Source organism: Alligator mississippiensis, chromosome 9 (genome assembly GCF_030867095.1).
Source record: "Alligator mississippiensis isolate rAllMis1 chromosome 9, rAllMis1, whole genome shotgun sequence".
Taxonomy (NCBI): Eukaryota; Metazoa; Chordata; order Crocodylia; family Alligatoridae; genus Alligator; species Alligator mississippiensis.
In genome coordinates, this window is record NC_081832.1 from 40,264,296 (window position 1) to 40,281,221 (window position 16,926).

A 16,926-nucleotide genomic window follows, 5' to 3' on the forward strand; every position below is an offset into this window, starting at 1 on the left:
AGCCTGGTCTCCAGGTGGCCTGGCCTCTGCCTGGGCCACCACTCACCCTGCTTCCATGAGGCCCCTGAGCAGAAGCAGGCCACAGCTGGGCCAGCTCCACACGTGGGCCCTGCTGGCCCCGACCTTGTGGAGGAGGATGGGGTACATGCCAAATGAGCTGGTCAACACTTGCCCTCAGATCATCTCCCAGCCCACTGGGCTCACCACTGTGTCCACACCCTTGGCGTCACCGGAGGCCAGGGTGCTAGGCGCCTCTCCCTGCAAGCCGTACTGTAGATGCCTCCATTCTATGCCCCTGCCCCCCCAACAATTGTCTATGCACCAGTGTAAATAGTTTCCATGGTAAAGAGGTGGTGGGCATTGGGGCTAGGGAGGGGTGCGTTGTTAGAAAGGAGGCAGTGTGCTGTTGGGGAAGGAGGGAATCTGTTGTTGGGGAGGACAGGACGGAGTCTGTTTTTTTTTTGTTTTTTTTAAGGGGGTGGTCAGTTGTTGTGTGGTAGAGGGAAATAAAGTTTAATGTTTTTTGCAAACTGTCCATAGTGTACAGTTACCATACATCTGGATTTTCCCTAACATGTCCTTTATTTGGGTCCTCCAATCTCCATCCAGGTGTTGTTTTTTTTTAAATATGAACAAATGTCCAAGATTTTGGTCTGCTCAGCATCCAAGTGCTTTCCTAGCAAGGAGCTGCTTGAGGCTGGGGGGGAGGGGAGTAGGGGAATGTTGATTGGAGGTAGAGGGTGCCAGATGTGTTTGTGTGCACACACACACGTGGCTGGTATGCAACCAGGAAGGGTGGTAAATGCAGCCTTGGCAGCTGGATGTAGGTAAGTCTACGGGGAGCAGGGGTTGGAGGACCAGGGCTTGGGGACTGTCCAGTGGAATGTGTGGGGCATGTGAGTCTCTGCATGTGTGTGGCAGGGTTGTGTGAATGGGATGGGTGCATGTTTGGGGGGGTGAGGGGGAGCAGGTGCCTGTCAGTGCTGGGGGAAGCTGCCCAGGCACTGGGGCTGCAGCAGGGTGGCAGGAGGCACATGTCCCTCCAGCTGGAGGCAGGGGGAATGCATGGCCAGGCTGGCAGCACCAGGTTTGGTGCCCTTGTTCATGAGAATGGGCAGCTAGGAGACACTGCAGGGTTGGGGGGAAGGGAGGCTGTGGGTCAAGAGTGAGGGGCACTGGTAGTGCCGGGGGGTTGTGAGTTCAGAGTGAGGAGTACTGGCAGGAACAGGGGTCTGTGGGTCAGTAGCAGCAGGGCTGGGGAGACTGTGGCCTGGGACTGAGGGGCAACAGTATGGGGATGGGCAGGGAACTAGCATATCACTGCCCACCCTACAATCATACTGCTTCCCAACCCACCCACCCCAACAGGTATCTTCTTTGAAACTGGAAAAATGGTAATCCTAGTATGCGTGTTTTTGGGGTAGCACTGTGGGCCTGGGGTCCATGGGTGGCTGCCCAGGGGCACTACTGAGGGGGCTGGAGTAGGAGGTGGTCAGCAAGCACCTTGTGGGCACAGTGCCCTGGCTGCTGCTACCAGAAGGAAAGGCGAGGAGCATCCAAGGCATGCTGGCCACTGGCTCTCAGGAGAATGTCCCCTGCTGTGATCATAGCCTAGAGCTCCCCCTGGCTGCTGTAGTTGGGGCACAGTGATTGCTCCCATTAGGGTGCACATGTAGATGCGTTCCCAGCCAAAGCTTAACATGCCTGAAATTTACTGCACAGAAACATTCAGGCACATTAACTGCACATGTAGATCCATTCACAGAGAGTTTGAAGATTCAAATCTTGGGCCTAGCTGGAGATGATTCAGCTCAAGTCTCACCTTGGTGTGATCAACAAGGATCTGGGTTTTGTATTTCCCCATGGAAAAACAGAGAACACAGATTTCCCCTTTACCAGAACAAAATACGGATTTCTCATTTTAGCAGAGAAACCCACAGATTTTGCACCGTTACAAAGAGCTCTCTGCAGGCTGGCAAAGTTCCATCCTGCAAGGAGCTGGGAGGGAGCCCAGCCTTTTAAAGTTGGAGATCACTTTTGGAATATAAAGGAACCCAAGATTTACGCCCCTCCCCACCCACCACCCAGCAGGTAAGTCTATGGGGAGGGAAAAGGGCCATGGGGGGGGGGGGTGCAGATTGAGGCCCCAGCCTTAGTCCCACTCCCTCTCACGGCTAGGCCCTTGATCTGCACATCCTCCCCCACCCCCAAATGGTAGTGAGGCTAAGGAGTGGGGCTGAGGCAGGGGAAGACCCTGTACAGCCGATGCTGGGCAGGGGTCAGAGCAGCAAGCAGCTCATCCAGGGGACATGGCATGGGGCATGCAGCCTGGGAGGGCATGAGGGTGTGTGCCCTGGATCTTCCCAGTGGGGGCCGGGGGCTGTGCTGAGAGTGGGGCTACAGGAGGCTGCAACCACTTGAAAATTCACCGTAGCCCCCTCAACCCCTGTTCCCAGTGCTGCCACCACCTGCCTTGAGCACAGCGCAGCCCCTGGCCCCCTCTGGGAAGAGCCCAGTGCAGTCTCTCAGCCCCCTGCCCGAGTGTGTGCCTCCAGATCTGTGTGGGGGAGGATGGACTGCAGCTCGGGCCGTGGGCCACACTTGGGGTGGGTGGTGGTGGTGCTGGGAGCAGGGGTTGGGCAGCCTATGGTGAATTTTCCTGTGGTTGGAAACCCGCTGTGGTCTTCCTTCCAGCACCACCGCTGCTCACAGCCCAGTCCCTGCTGGGAAGATCTCGGGGCACATGCCCCCATGCCCTCCTGGGCTGTGTGCCCCCCACCTTGCATACCCCCAAACTAGCTGCTCACAGCTCCGTCCTGCCCCACCCCAAGCTAGCTGTGCAGGGCCTGCCCCAGCTCTACTACCTACCTCACAACAGCTGCAGCCTCCCACATTTGGGGGGGCATGTGCCCCCCCCCGATGTTTTCAATGTCAAGCAGCTTCCCTGCATGGCCTCACTCTGCCCTGCAGCACCGGGTTGCGCCTGCCAAATCCAGGGAAATCCAGGAAATCCTAGGGGTAAAGAAAGAGGCATATGGACTGTAGAAGCAGAGGGTGGCTACCAAGGAGGAGTATACCCCTTTGGCTCACACTTGCCAAGAGTCAGAAAGGCCAAAGCAGCAATGGAACTTATGCTTGTGACAAAAATTAAAGACAACAAAAAGTCCTTCTTCAGGTATATAGGGAGCAAAAAGAAGGCACAGAGTAACACAGGACCCCTACAAAACAGGCTAGGGCAACTGGTGATAGATAGGACTGACAAAGCTGAACTCTTCAATGAGTTTTTTGCCTCTGTATTGCTGAACATGGATCAAGACAAATCTCCCAATTGCATTATACATAGGCACAAGAGGAGCACCAGCCCACCAACAGTCAGCATCAACCTAGTAAAGGGACACTTGGAGGGGTTGAATGTGCTTAAGTCAGCAGGCCCAGATGATCTTCAGCCAAGAGTGCTGAATGAATTGGCCAGTATCATAGCAGAGCCACTGACACAACTGTTGGAGCATTCATGGTGCTTAGGTCAGGTCCCAGAGGACTGGAAAAGGGCCAATGTAGTCCCTATTTTCAAGAAGGGGAGGAAGGAGGATCCAGGTTATTATAGGCTGGTTAGTCTCATCTCTTTCCTTGAGAAAACCTTTGAAAAAATTATCAAGGATCACATTTGTGGGAGCCCAGCAGGAAAAATAATGCTGAAGGGAAACCAGCACAGGTTCAAAGCAGGTAGATCCTGCCTAACCTTGTTTCTTTTTATGACCAAGTCACAAAATGGTTAGATGCAGGGGATGAGGTAGATGGCATCTACTTGGATTTAAAAAAGGCCTTCGATACAGTATCTTATCCTATTCTCATAAACAAACTGAGCGGCTGTGACATAGATGATTACATAGTCAGGTGGGTGCCAAATTGGCTTAAAGGTCACACCCAGGGTGTGGTGGTGGATGGGCCAGTATCAACCTGGAAAGACGTGGGCAGTGGGGTCCCCCAAGGCTTGGTCCTTGGACCTGTGCTATTCAGTTTCTTCATCAGCGACTTGAATGAGGGCATGGAGAGCACTCTCTCAAAATTTGTGGATGACACGAAATTATGGGGTACAGCAAACATACTAATGGGAACTTCCTATTGGGAAGGGATTGAATCCAGGTGGACCTGGACAATTTGGAAAAATAGGCAGAAAAGAATAGGATGCAGTTCAACAAAGACAAGTACAGAGTACTACATCTAAGGAGAAGGAATCACCAATACACCTACAGGCTAGGGGATAACCTTCTCAGCAGCACAGGAGCAGAAAGGGATCGTGGAGTCATAGTTGACTCCAAGATGAATATGACCCATCAGTGTGATGAATTAATCATAAAGCTAACGGCACTCTATCATGCATTAGCAGGTGCATCACAAATAGGTCCAGGGAGGTAATACTTCTCCTCCATGCAGCATTCATCAGGCCGCAGTTGGAATACTGCATCCAGTTCTGTGTGTTGTACTTCAAGAGTGATGTGGATAACCTTATCAGGGTCCAGAGGAGGGCCACTCATATGGTTAGGGTCTGCAGGTAAGGGTCTACGAAGAGAGATGGAAGAAACTGGATCCCCTTCAGCCTCCACAAGAAAAGGCCAAGAGGGGATCTTGTAGCCATTTACAAATTAATTGGGGGGGGGGGGGAAAGCAGCAAGAAATAGGAGATGTTCTGTTTACCAGGGCACCCCTTGGAATAATCAGGAACAATGACCACAAACTGAAAGATAGGGCTATGCGAAGCGACCGGCGGCAGTGTCAGCGGTGACAAGCAGGAAGCTCCCACAGGCAGCCGCAGCAGGGTCAGGGGCGGGCTGAGCAGGGAGCTCCCACAGGCAGCTGCGGCAGTATCAGCAGTGGGGGAGAGGGGGTGGCAAGCACCGACTGGTGGTTGGCCACCACCTGCAGATGCTGCTGGCAGCAGCAGCGGCAGCCAGTGGCAATTGGGGATCACCCACAAACACCGCCAGCAGTGTTGGCAGCGAGGAGTGGGGGTGGCGAGCAGCGACTACTCGCAGGCACTGACAGCAGCATCAGTGGCACTTTGTGCATGGGGTGCACCACCAAGCTAGGGGGGTACATGTACACCCCTTACGTGTCGCCAATGGCTCCTAGTCTGCTCACCACCATTCATCTGTAAAGATTTATAGGGGTGCAGGTGGCCAGTCCACACTAGTTCAAAGCAGATTAGAAACCAAGGTCAGAACCAGGTGTCAATCCTAGTCCAGGATAGCAAAATGAGGGTCAAGACAAGGTCATGGTCAGGGCAAGCAGTTGATCCAGGCCAGGAGATCCAAAACAAGAGCAAGCAGGAAGGTCCAAGCCAGAGATTTAGGTTCAGGCATTCCAAGCCAGCCAGAGGCACAGCAGGCAGGCTGTTGTTGCCTGGTCTGAGTTATACAGACCAGAACGGGTCTGCACTCTTCCGGATCCTTGATTGCATATGTGTACATGGGGGCCTGGGACCAGATCTGCCCCAGCCAAACCCTGCCTCTTTACATCACTTATCTCTGACTTTACCCACATCACTGACTTTGGCTGCAGACTTTGGCTCTGCACTCCTACCTCCAATTCCCCACCCTGAATCCTGGCTTCTGGGCCCTACCCTCACGGAACATGTTCACCGGGGACATTTCAAAAGGGAATGGGAAACTCTTGCTGCAAAAGATGTATCAGCTGTTACATTTAACTTTGGATGAAGCAGAGTTAGAAGTTAGAGCAGTTCTGGTATATTTGTATGGTTCCCTGCTTGTCCAGCCCTCACTGTTAGAATGCAACAGCTAATATGCACTCCTTTTTGCCACTGTTTTTGAAATGGCTCCAAATGTGTGTCCATACCCACAGCTGACCTACTCTGACTGTCCATGCTCTGGTCCCTTACCTCCAAGGAGGTACAAGGTTGACTTGGAGTCCTAAAGTGCGTGCAAACCACTGTTCATTTGCTCATTAAAAAAAACATTTAATCCCCTTCCAATGGCAGATCTTCAATCATGGCTTGTATTTTACTAGGGTTACATGATTCTTGGAGCCTGGAAGCCTAATTCATGGTTATTATCATAGATGCCATAGGAGGGTTAAAGCCGAGTCATCCTCACAGGATTAAAGGAAAAGGGCCCCACCCACACAGGCATTTTGTAATCCCAGAGCAGAAAGCAGCAAACTCTCTGGGCAACAGATCACCATGCTGTACTCCTAGCCTGCTTACAACCATTCATCTGTAAGGATTTAAAGGGGCACAGATGGCCAGTCCACACTAGTTCAAAGGTTTAGCAGAGTAGAAGCCAAAGTCAAAACTAGTCAAGGTCTGCAACTATTGCATCAATGAGAGTTGTTTTTGCTCTCAAATCATTATTTGATATGATGATTTTCAGCTGTCATTGAGTGCCTCTCTGTTCTCATGAAGGAGCTTATTGGCCAAGAGCATCATCCTATCCCAGATCAGAAAGAAACTCAGAGTTTGGCAGAACGACAACTGCAAGTGGCACAGAACAGTTCCGTCTGTTGTGGTCCATTTCCTTGTGCATGTTCTTCACCAAACACAACAGTAGGTGTGCCACAAATTGGCCTTGCACCCGGCCTATGTGCCATTCCCATTCCCATTCCCTTCCCTTCCTGATCTGCTGCTCTGCTCCCCTGTGTGCTCCCTACCTGATTTGCTGCTCTGTTTTCTGCTCCCTGCTCTCTCTGCCACCTGCCCCCCACCCCCCTGGTCTGCCATGTACCACACACAGAAGCTGCCCATGCCACTTGTGGCACATGTACCACAGGTTTGTCACCCCTGGAATACAATTTCCCCTCCATGGAAGAGCTCACCAAGTAGCCCATGTGGGAATACAGATAAAAATATTCATCCCCAGATGGCTCAGTGCATTTCACTGTTGCTGTTAATGTAAAAAGAGTTTTCTGTAGGACCCCACTGGGTCTAAGAGATTTCCAGTTATGGGGAGCACAACCCTGTCTAGTCCCAAAGCTTATAGAACAAAGAGTTTGTGCAATCATTTTGAGATGATTAAGGTACCCATCTCCAAAATGTCTACAATAGATACCAGGTGTAACACCTTGACACTGTCCAGTGTTGGGAGTCAGTACTGAAATGATGTTCTTATCTGGACAGAAGGCTTTAAAAAGGGAAGAAGGAACTTCTAAGCTCTGGTTTCCTTGATACTTGTGTGCCAGCAGCTAGGACAGGGGCATGGTTAGAGGGGGAAACCTTTTCCTCTCTAGACTGTCAGAGGCATAACCAGGATATAGGTGGTTGGGGTTTGACGCTAGAGGAACACAACTCAGGAGACTAGGAACAGACAAGGACAGGGAAGTAAGGGTCCCACTTGGAGTCTGAGGAGCAGTTGTAGGCAGTTCAGGCAGCCAAGTTGTAATGAGCCAGGATGTAGGCAGTCACCATGGGCAGGATCACAAGCCAAGGTGGGGGGTTGCAAGGGAAAGCAGAAGTGGGAGACAGGGTTACAGACTGAAGTCACTAGCCAGAGCAGGCAGTTATAGCTGCACAGTACCAAGATATAGGCAATTGCCAAGCTAAGCCAGGAGGAGCTAGGTGCCACAGGACAGGGATTTGGAGCACAAGAAGTTCAAGGCTGGAGTCTGGAACAAGTCAGAAACAAAACTGAATCCTGGAAGCCAACAAGCAACAAGAGGGAAGACGCTGCTGGACCTGGTACTGACCAAGGGAGATGATCTAATCAGTGACTTAAGAATCAAAGGGAAGCTGGGTGGCAGTGACCATGCGTTGATCACTTTCACTATCCATAGCAAAGCTGGTAAGTCAGCTAGCAATGCAGTAGTCCTCAACTTTAGGAAAGCTGACTTTCCTAAGCTCAGGAGGCTTGTTCTTGAGGCCCTGGGACACTATGATTTAACAGGGAAGGGAGTTCATGAGAAGTGGTTGCTCCTTAAGGAAGCAATTCTAGAAGCACAAGGGAAGTCCATCCCCACCTGTAGGAAAGGTGGTAAAAGGGCTCAACAGGGAACTCATGGACTCCTATATCTAAACAGAGAGGCATATAAAGGGTGGAAGACAGGAAACACCACTAAGGAGGAGTATTTTGCACTGGTCCATACCTGTAGGGAGTGAACTAGGAAAGCCAAGGCTGCAACCAAACTCCAACTGGCTACACGAATCAAGGACAATAAAAAGTCCATCTTCAGATATGTGGGGAGTCAAAAGAAAAACAAGGGCAACATTGGACCCCTGCTAAACCAGTTGGGGCAGCTGACTACCAACACCCAGGAAAAAGCCAATCTGTTTAATGATTACTTTGTGTAGGTTTTTCATCAGCCCAACAGGACCACCCTGCCTAACATGATGCGGGGTGACCAGGGTGAGGGTCAATATATGCCCACCATTGGCGTGGATCTTATGAGGAAGCATCTTGAGAGGCTGGACCCCCACAAATCAGCTGGTCCAGATATACTGCACACAAGAGTGCTAAAGGAACTAGCAGACTCATAGATGTTAGGGTCGGAAGGGACCTCAATAGATCATTGAGTCCGACCCCCTGCATAGGCAGGAAAGAGTGCTGGGTCTAGATGACCCCAGCTAGATACTCATCTAACCTCCTCTTGAAGACCCCCAGGGTAGGGGAGAGCACCACCTCCCTTGGGAGCCCGTTCCAAACCTTGGCCACTCTAACTGTGAAGAAGTTCTTCCAATCTAAATCTGCTCTCTGCTAGCTTGTGGCCATTATTTCTTGTAACCCCCAGGGGTGCCTTGGTGAATAAATACTCACCTATTCCCTTCTGTGCCCCCGTGATGAACTTATAGGCAGCCACAAGGTTGCCTCTCAACCTTCTCTTGCGGAGGCTGAAAAGGTCCAGGTTCTCTAGTCTCTCCTCATAGGGCTTGGTCTTCAGGCCCTTAACCATATGAGTGGCCCTTCTCTGGACCCTCTCCAGGTTATCCGCATCCTTCTTGAAGCATGGTGCCCAGAATTGCACGCAATCACAGTGCAGCCACTGGCAAGGATATTCGAGAACTCGTGGCACTCAGGCGAAGTACCTGAAGATTGGAAGAGGGCCAATGTGGTGCCTGTTTTCAAGAAGGGGAGGAAAGACTACCTGGGAAACTACAAGCCAGTCAGCCTGACCTCAATCCCTGGGCAGATTTGGGGGGGGGGGGGGGGGGGGAGTGGAAAAATCAAAGAAACCATTCTTGACAGGCTAACAGAAGGCAACATCCTGAGGGATAGCCAACACGGGTTTGTTGTGGGTAGATCTTGCCTGACCAATCTCATTTTCTTCTATGACCAGGTGATGCATCACCTGGATAAAAAGGAAGAGGTTGATATCATATATTTGGACTTTAAAAAAAGCCTTTGACCTGGTGTCCCATGATGTCCTCATGGAAACAATTGGGGGAACTGCTGCTGACTACTGCACAGTCTGATGGCTGGGGAACTGGCGCCAAGGTCAGACCCAGAGAGTGGTAGTTGACAGAACTGAATCAACATGGCACCAGTGGTGTCCCCCAAGGCTCTGTTCTTGGACCTGTACTCTTTAATGTCTTTATAAACTATCTGGACACTGGTGTCAGAAGCAGATTGGCTAAATTTGCTGATGACACCAAACTTCAGGGAACAGTATCTATGACAAGAGCACCTTCTAGGCCCGGTACTAGTATGGCCCCACCCTTGTCTCTGGGCCAACTGCCCGCCTCATTGAGAAATTATTTTGATGTTAAATAGGTTGGAGGCTGCCCTTCATGTGCCCAAATGACTGTGAGCAATATGTACATGCTCCTACCACCCTTAGATGTATCCCATGCCTCGCTGATGTCTCACAGTGTGTTCCAACTCCGGTTCAAAGCTGGGTCCAACTTGACACACATTTGTCTCTCCCATGCTGCCTTCTCAGGTCATACACACCACACCCCTCTCACTGGGGCCTCTTGCACTCTACCAGCTCTCACCCTGTCTCTTGCATACAGGCCATCTTCACTCTGCCCTACTTAAAGAGATCCTCAGGCTTTTTTCTCCACCCCTCAGTCAGCTTTGGTCTGGTCTTTTGGGCTAACTCCCATGACCCTCACCTGAACAGGACTGAGCGATTGTTTAACTATGGGCCGCCTTCACCCCAGCCCCTCACCAGACCACTACACCCCTCTCTCAGGCCACAACTCCCTTCCCCCCCTATTCTCTGGGGCCTGGGGTCTTCCACCCCAACAGGTTCAGGTGCTCCTATTCCTTAAGCATGCTTGACCTGCACTCCACCCTCTCCCAGGGTCTTACACCCCCTAGGACTCAGGTGCTGCTCATTCAGCGTGCCTGGCCCCCACTCCAGGGTCCAACACCCCATAGAACTCAGGTGCAGCTACTCTGCATGCCTGGCCCCCTTTAACCCTCCTAGTAACCCACCCGAAGGTGGGAACAGGGGTTTAGGTGCCCCAACCCACCTTACACCAGGCAGGTTCTTGGTCCTGGCATTTAGGTCATCCTGCCCTGCCACAGGCAGGCCCACCAGGCCTCCCTAACCCGGCTGGGTGCAGTTTTAGTTCATTCCCAGGACCAGTGAAGCCTCCTACTTCCCTATAGCCTCACCCTTACTTCCAAGATATGCCTGGTAGAGCTCCTGCTCCTGGAAATGTTACTCCCCAGGCAACTGAACACAAAATGCTCTGTTCTTATAACAGAGCTCTCCCAAAATGGTTGCTCTCATCAGCCACCTGGCAGCTCCCTGCTCCAGCCCTTAAAGTGACAGACACCCAAAGGGGTGTTCAGCCTATCCTCAAGTGTGGATACGGTGACAGGTGATCTAGGCCGACCTCAATAGGTTTGCAAGGTGGGCAAATGAAAACCTGGTGGTGTTCAATATGGAGAAATACAAGGTGCTCCACCTCGGTTGTGGGGGTGAAGGCGGCACACCCTACATCACACTTAAAGGCTTGGCAACGCTAAACTCGCTAGCACCATGACTGAAAGAGACTTGTGGTCAGTCATGACCCCCCAAGATGAATGTGAGCCACCAATGCAATACCGCATCTGTCAAAGTGAACAAAACTCTGGCTTGCATCTACCAATGCATCTTGAGCAGGACCCAGGATGTCATCCTCCCACTGTATTCGGCCTTGGTGAGACCACAGCTGAAGTACTGCATCCAATTCTGGGCTCCACAATTCAGGAAGGACATGGAGCAACTTGATAGAGTCCAGAGGAGAGTCATGCACATGATCAGAGGGCAAGCAAACTGGTCTTTTGATCAATGGTGTTCAAAAATGGCTTTCAGGCAATATGTTGCCCACAAAACTTTGCTAATGGTGACAGGACATTAAAAAGTTAACCTGAGGTTGAAAAGAAAGGAAAGGAAGGTATGATGATCACCTGGACAAGGGAGAAGAGATTGACATCATATATCTGGACTTTAAAAAAAGCTTTTGATCTGGTGTCCCATGACATCCTCATGGAAAAATTGGCCAACTGTGGCCTTGGCTATACCACAGTCCAATGACTGGGAAATTGGCTCCAAGGTCAGACCCAGAGAGTAGTGGTTGATGGCAGCAAATCATTATGGCGCTCTGTAAACAGTCGTGCCCCCCAAGGCTCTGTCCTCAGACCGGTTCTCTTCAACATCTTCATCAATGATGTGGACATTGGTGTCATAAGAGCATTGGTCAAGTTCACCGATGACACTAAACTTTGGGGCATAGCGTCCACACCTGAGGACAGGTTACTCATCCAGGCTGACTTGGATAAACTTAGTAAGTGGGCAGACACAAACCTGATGACATTCAATACCAATAAATGCATACTTATAGGCTCAACAGTATTATGCTTGCTAGCACCACTGCTGAAAGACTTGGGGGTCATGACTGACCACAAGATGATGAACATAAGTCACCAATGTGATGTTGCATCTGGTAAAGCAAACAAAACCCTAGCTTGCATCTATAGATACTTCTTAAGTAAATCTCAGGATGTTATTCTCTCGCTGTACTCGGCCTTAGTGAGGCCGCAGCTGGAGTACTGCATCCAATTTTGGGGTCCACAATTCAAGAAGGATGTCAAGAAGCTTGAGAGTCCAGAGGAAAGCCATGCGCTTGATCAGAGGGCAAGAGAACAGGCCTTATGAAGAGAGGCTGAGAGCCATGGGACTCGGCAGCCTGGAAAAGCGCAGGCTCAGGGGCGAACTGGTGGCTGCTTATAAGGACATAAGGGGTGTGCATCAGGATCTGGGAGAACGTCTGTTCACCAGAGCACCCCAAGGAAAAAGAGGACCAACAGTCAAACTCCTATACGAACGTTTTAGGCAGGACATAAGAAAAAAATTCTTTACTGTCCGAGTCCCCAAGGCCTGGAATAGACTCCCTCCAGAAATGGTGCAGGCACCTACTTTGGACTCATTCAAGAAACTCTTGGGTGCTTATCTTGCTGGGATCCTTTGATCCTGGCTGACTTCCTGCCCCTGGGGCAGAGGGCTGGACTTGATCTTTGAGGTCCCTTCCAGCCCTGATGTCTATGAAATCTATGTTGTCTTCAGGGTATGGTTTGCTCAGTGTTCTTGTCCATGGACCAGCCAAGGCTGAGGACCATATGTTTCTTTGTGAGGCTAGGAAAACTGCTTTTTGATAAGAATGAAAGGAAGGGGTTATAGCTCACCATTTCAGAGGAATCTGAGCCAGCATCTTAGGCAGATTGTGTGGACATGTGCACAACTATATTTGCACAGAAACCAGGAAATGCTCCAACCGGAATGCCTGCACCATCTTTAATTCAACCCCCTTGTACATGCTCATATAATATAGCCTTTCCTTACTGAAACACCTTAGGCATTTCCTTAGGATCCCAACCCCTTCCAAATAAAACAATACACTATTACGTGCATGAGGCAGTCTTTAACTGGACACCAAAAGAAGGAAATAACTATATTTGAAATAAAACAAGCCTAGGCTTACCACAATGGGCCTCATTTTGATCTGGAAATAACCTGCATTTGATTGTTACAAGCTTGATAACTTGCTGACTATGCATAAGGACAGATGGGCAAAAAGGAAAAAGAAGCAGCAAAATGAGAAGACCGCAAGATGTGGAAACTGAACAAGGATCAGCAACTGACAAGGTGGTAAAATTTGATTGGATAATCAAATGTGATTGGATAACAGCAAACAAAGGAACTGTCAGGTATAAAAGAGGAGGTTACATGAAAAGCAACTTGGCTGCCTGACACCAAAGACACCACTGTACAGGAGCACAGAAGCCCCCTTGCTTGATGACTTAGCCTGGCCAGGCTATGTCACCAAGCAAAATCTATTAATCCTATATGTAATATATCTGATTATTTCATTTTGCTTTGTTTAATGTGTCAATAAATCAATGTATCCTGTACAACTGGAATGGTCTGAATTCTCACTTATTGTTGCTGCCCCAACCACCTCAAGTTTGCCTATACTTCAAGTGTGATAATTATTCCTTTATTTGGTACTGGTGAGGCCACATCTGGAGTACTGTATCCAGTTTGGGGCACAAATTGGAAAGAGTCCAGTGGAAAGCAACAGAAATGGTTAGGGGCGAGGGCACATGACTTCTGAGGAGAGGCTGAGGGAACCAGGTATATTTAGTCAGCAGAAGAGAAGACTGAGAGGGTATTTAATAACAGCCTTCATCTACCTGAACATGAGTTCCAAAGAGGATGGAGCTAAACAATTCTCAGTGGTGGCAGATGACAAAACAAGGAGCAGTGGCCTGAAGTTGCAGCGAGGGAAGTTTAGGTTAGACATTAGAAATAATTCTCTCACTAGGACAGTTGTAAAGCACTGGAACAGGCTACCCAAAAAAGTTGTGGAATCTCCATCATTGGAGGTTTTTAAGACCCAGCTAAACAAAGCCTTGGCTGGGATGATCTAGTTGGGGACGGTCCTGCTTTGAGCAGGAGGTTGGGCTAGAAGACTTTCTGAGGTCCTTTACAAACCTAATTTTCTATGATTATATTATTAGGATTCTGTTAAGTACATGTAACAACTTGCTGGGAACCTGCAGTTTGGAGCTGAAGTTAAGAGGGATGATTTTGTGGGTTCCACCAGTAAGGTCCTGGGAAGCTTTATGTGCTTGGGCAGCGAGCAGCCCCTCTGAGCTTAGTGAACTGTAACAGGGGGCCTTCCTGGGGCCAGTCCACCATTGGTCCGCCCACCTGTTTCTGGGCCAACCACCTGCTTGACTCACCTGCCATGCTTTTTTGTTTCTTAATTGGTTGTAATTAGGCAGGAGGCTGCCCATTCTTGCCCCAGTGCCAGGGGACGCTATCTGCAACCCTGTTCCTCCCCTACACCATAGCCCAAGCCTCGCAGATGGCATCCAAGGTGACACAATGCTTAGCCCTTGCTGTCAGGCCTCAGACACATGCACATTCATACCACCCTCCTCTCACTAGGGCCTTTCACATTCCACCCTCTCTCACAGGGTCTCTTTCATGCATCGAGAACTTATACCGTCTTGCTCCCACTTGGAACAGGCCCCTTTGGCCATAGGCTTTATCTAGTGCACACCTTGGGTGGCAGACGTACCATCTTTTGGGCCTCTCCCACAACCCTCACCAGGGTAGCGCCCAGCCAATTACCTAACCGGTGCCAAGCTTGCACTGGCCCCTCCTGGGGCAACTCTATACAAATTCACACACACAGCAGGCTCCTAGCCCTCTGGTTTCCCCCACACAGTGGTTTTTCCTCTCTACCCCTTCACTGGGACCCACCCTTACTGGAGCTCCACATCTTCCACCCCCTCACTGGGGCTATGGGGCTTCCCTCCCTAGTAGGGGCTCAGGTGGCCATAGCCATGCCTGGCCCCAACTGTTACCCACAATGATGGGGCCAGGGGTTATTGAAGCACCCCAACCTGCCTTCCAATGGGGTGGTAACTAGTCTGGTATTTTCCTGGAGGCTCCCGCACCACTGGGAGCCCCACCAGGCCACCCGCTCCTGGCAGGGTGCAGTTTAATGTCATGCCCAGGACCAAGAGCCTTCTGCTCTTACCTGTAGATGTTCTCATACAAGAGTTTAGCCAAGTAATATCACCTGCCTAGATGCCAGCAGCAAACAGCTCTGTGTATATAGGCAGCCATGGTTCTAAAATGGCCGCCTCAATCAAGCACCTGCTGGCTGCTTGACTCGGCCCTTAAAGCAGCAGACACCAACAGTACCCTGCCACATGAACCATTTGGCTGAGAAGAAGCAGCACTTAATAAAGATCCAGTGGCTACAGTCCAAATGGAGTCCCTTTATTAGTGTACAATGCTCTGTGCATGAAACTACAGTGCAGTTATCAAACCTATCTCTGGCTCACATACTGTCAGCTCACTGGCATCTCTCTTTCTCGTGGAAAAATTACTTTTGCTCTTTCTAGTTTCTCTGCACCTACCTGCCACTGCCTGTGCTGTGTGTGTCTGGAAAAAAGTGACAAAAGCTGAGGCTGGGGTTTACTTCCCTCCTCTCTAGTCTCTGATTGCTCATGGCATTTGCGTGTTTATGTGGTTTAACCTCATGAGGTGATACTCCCTGCAGTGTTTATCTTGCATTTTCTTACTAAGTATCCTGTCTTCAAGCCTCTGTGTGCCAACTTAAATTTACAAGGAGATGCAAAATGATCCCTGGCATGCCAGAACCTTCAGCTGGAGCCTTTACTTTGTCTGGGCAGCTTTGTGTCTTAACTGCAGTCTCATTTTGATTCCTCATGACTCCCAGGTGTGGGTCCCACTGCTTTTTTTGCCTTCACTCCCACTGTTGTTGATTCTACAGCTCTTTGCCAGATGAAATCACCCTTCCGCAGCAAACATCTTTAAATCTAGTCATTGTTGATTCCATAAATTAATCTGCCCTGTATCATTCAGCATTGTAGGTAACTGTTGAGATGCCTTCATTCTGTGTCTGCAAGGGATGACTGCATATGTGAACTGTCAATCAAGCATAATTTCCTGCTGATCAGAAAGCCCCATGTATCCAACTCTAAACACCAAGCCCTCTCTTCCCAGTACCACAAGTGTTAAATAAAGGCCTCTTTGTTACAAAAAAGGCAATAAACTCCCTCTTACTTCTCCAGATCCATGAAGGCCCAGCTTTACAAGCCAAATGATCTACAACAACTTTGTCCAACTTCTGGACACCCTGCAGCTTGAACTGTTCTTCCCCTCAGCTATGTCAGCACCATGAGCAGCCTGGACCCCTTCCACTACACAAGCAATGCAGTCCCCCCCAACCCCTTTGGCCACATGCACAGCATGGACAAACCAGTCTCCCTCTGGTCACATGTGCAGCATGATCAAACTGGCCATTCTTTAGCTACATGTATAAGGCATGCCAGCTGGCTCCACTATGGCCACATGTGCCCAGCACAGACAAACTGGCTCCCTTACACCATGAGAAGAGCACCTTCACTTGTGGTCATATTCACAGCACAGGCAAACCAGCCTCTCTTGCCACACAGGCAGCCCAGATCTCCCTCTGCCATGCATTCAGTGCTCTCCTGATGCCTCTGCCCTGCGCTTGGGAGCAGGGGCAGGCAGCAGAAGCCAGAGGAGCAATGGGTGGGGGGAGTGGCAGCTGGGCAGGTGGGGGGTGGGAGCGGAGGCAGAGTGCATTTTAATCCCTTGTGAGCCAGATATGGCCTGTAGGCTGCCAGTTGAACTGCCCTACCCTAGGACATTTCTAAGATTTTGTCAGAGTTCTTAGCTCTGCCTTTTCACTTTGCTGACTGGTCCAAGTGTGAAACCTGAAGCCCCCAACAGCAATGTTTGGCTTTGGTGTACAGGGATCAATTTAGGTCTTTTTGATCTTTGAGGTAACAGTAAACTCCTTGGAGAGAGCAGGCTGCTTTGGAACAAAGAACATAAGGCTATGTGCAGACAGTCAAAAAACCTGAAGCTGGATTGATTCAGTCTTTGCAAGTTAGTTTAAGATGCAGAGATTAAATTGAGAAA

The 16,926-nt window shown here is 50.1% G+C and overlaps 1 long non-coding RNA gene across 1 annotated transcript in view; it reads right to left on the bottom strand.

Moving 5' to 3' along the window:
• Positions 1–15,066, bottom strand: part of LOC132243384 (uncharacterized) — a 29,556-nt gene extending 14,490 nt beyond the window's left edge. The window contains exons 1-2 of the long non-coding RNA XR_009454925.1: positions 14,987–15,066; positions 2,869–3,012 (exon numbers count right to left, since the gene is read on the bottom strand). This is a non-coding gene — a long non-coding RNA (uncharacterized LOC132243384). The remainder of the gene's footprint in view (positions 1–2,868; positions 3,013–14,986) is intronic.
• Positions 15,067–16,926: the final 1,860 nt, after the last annotated feature.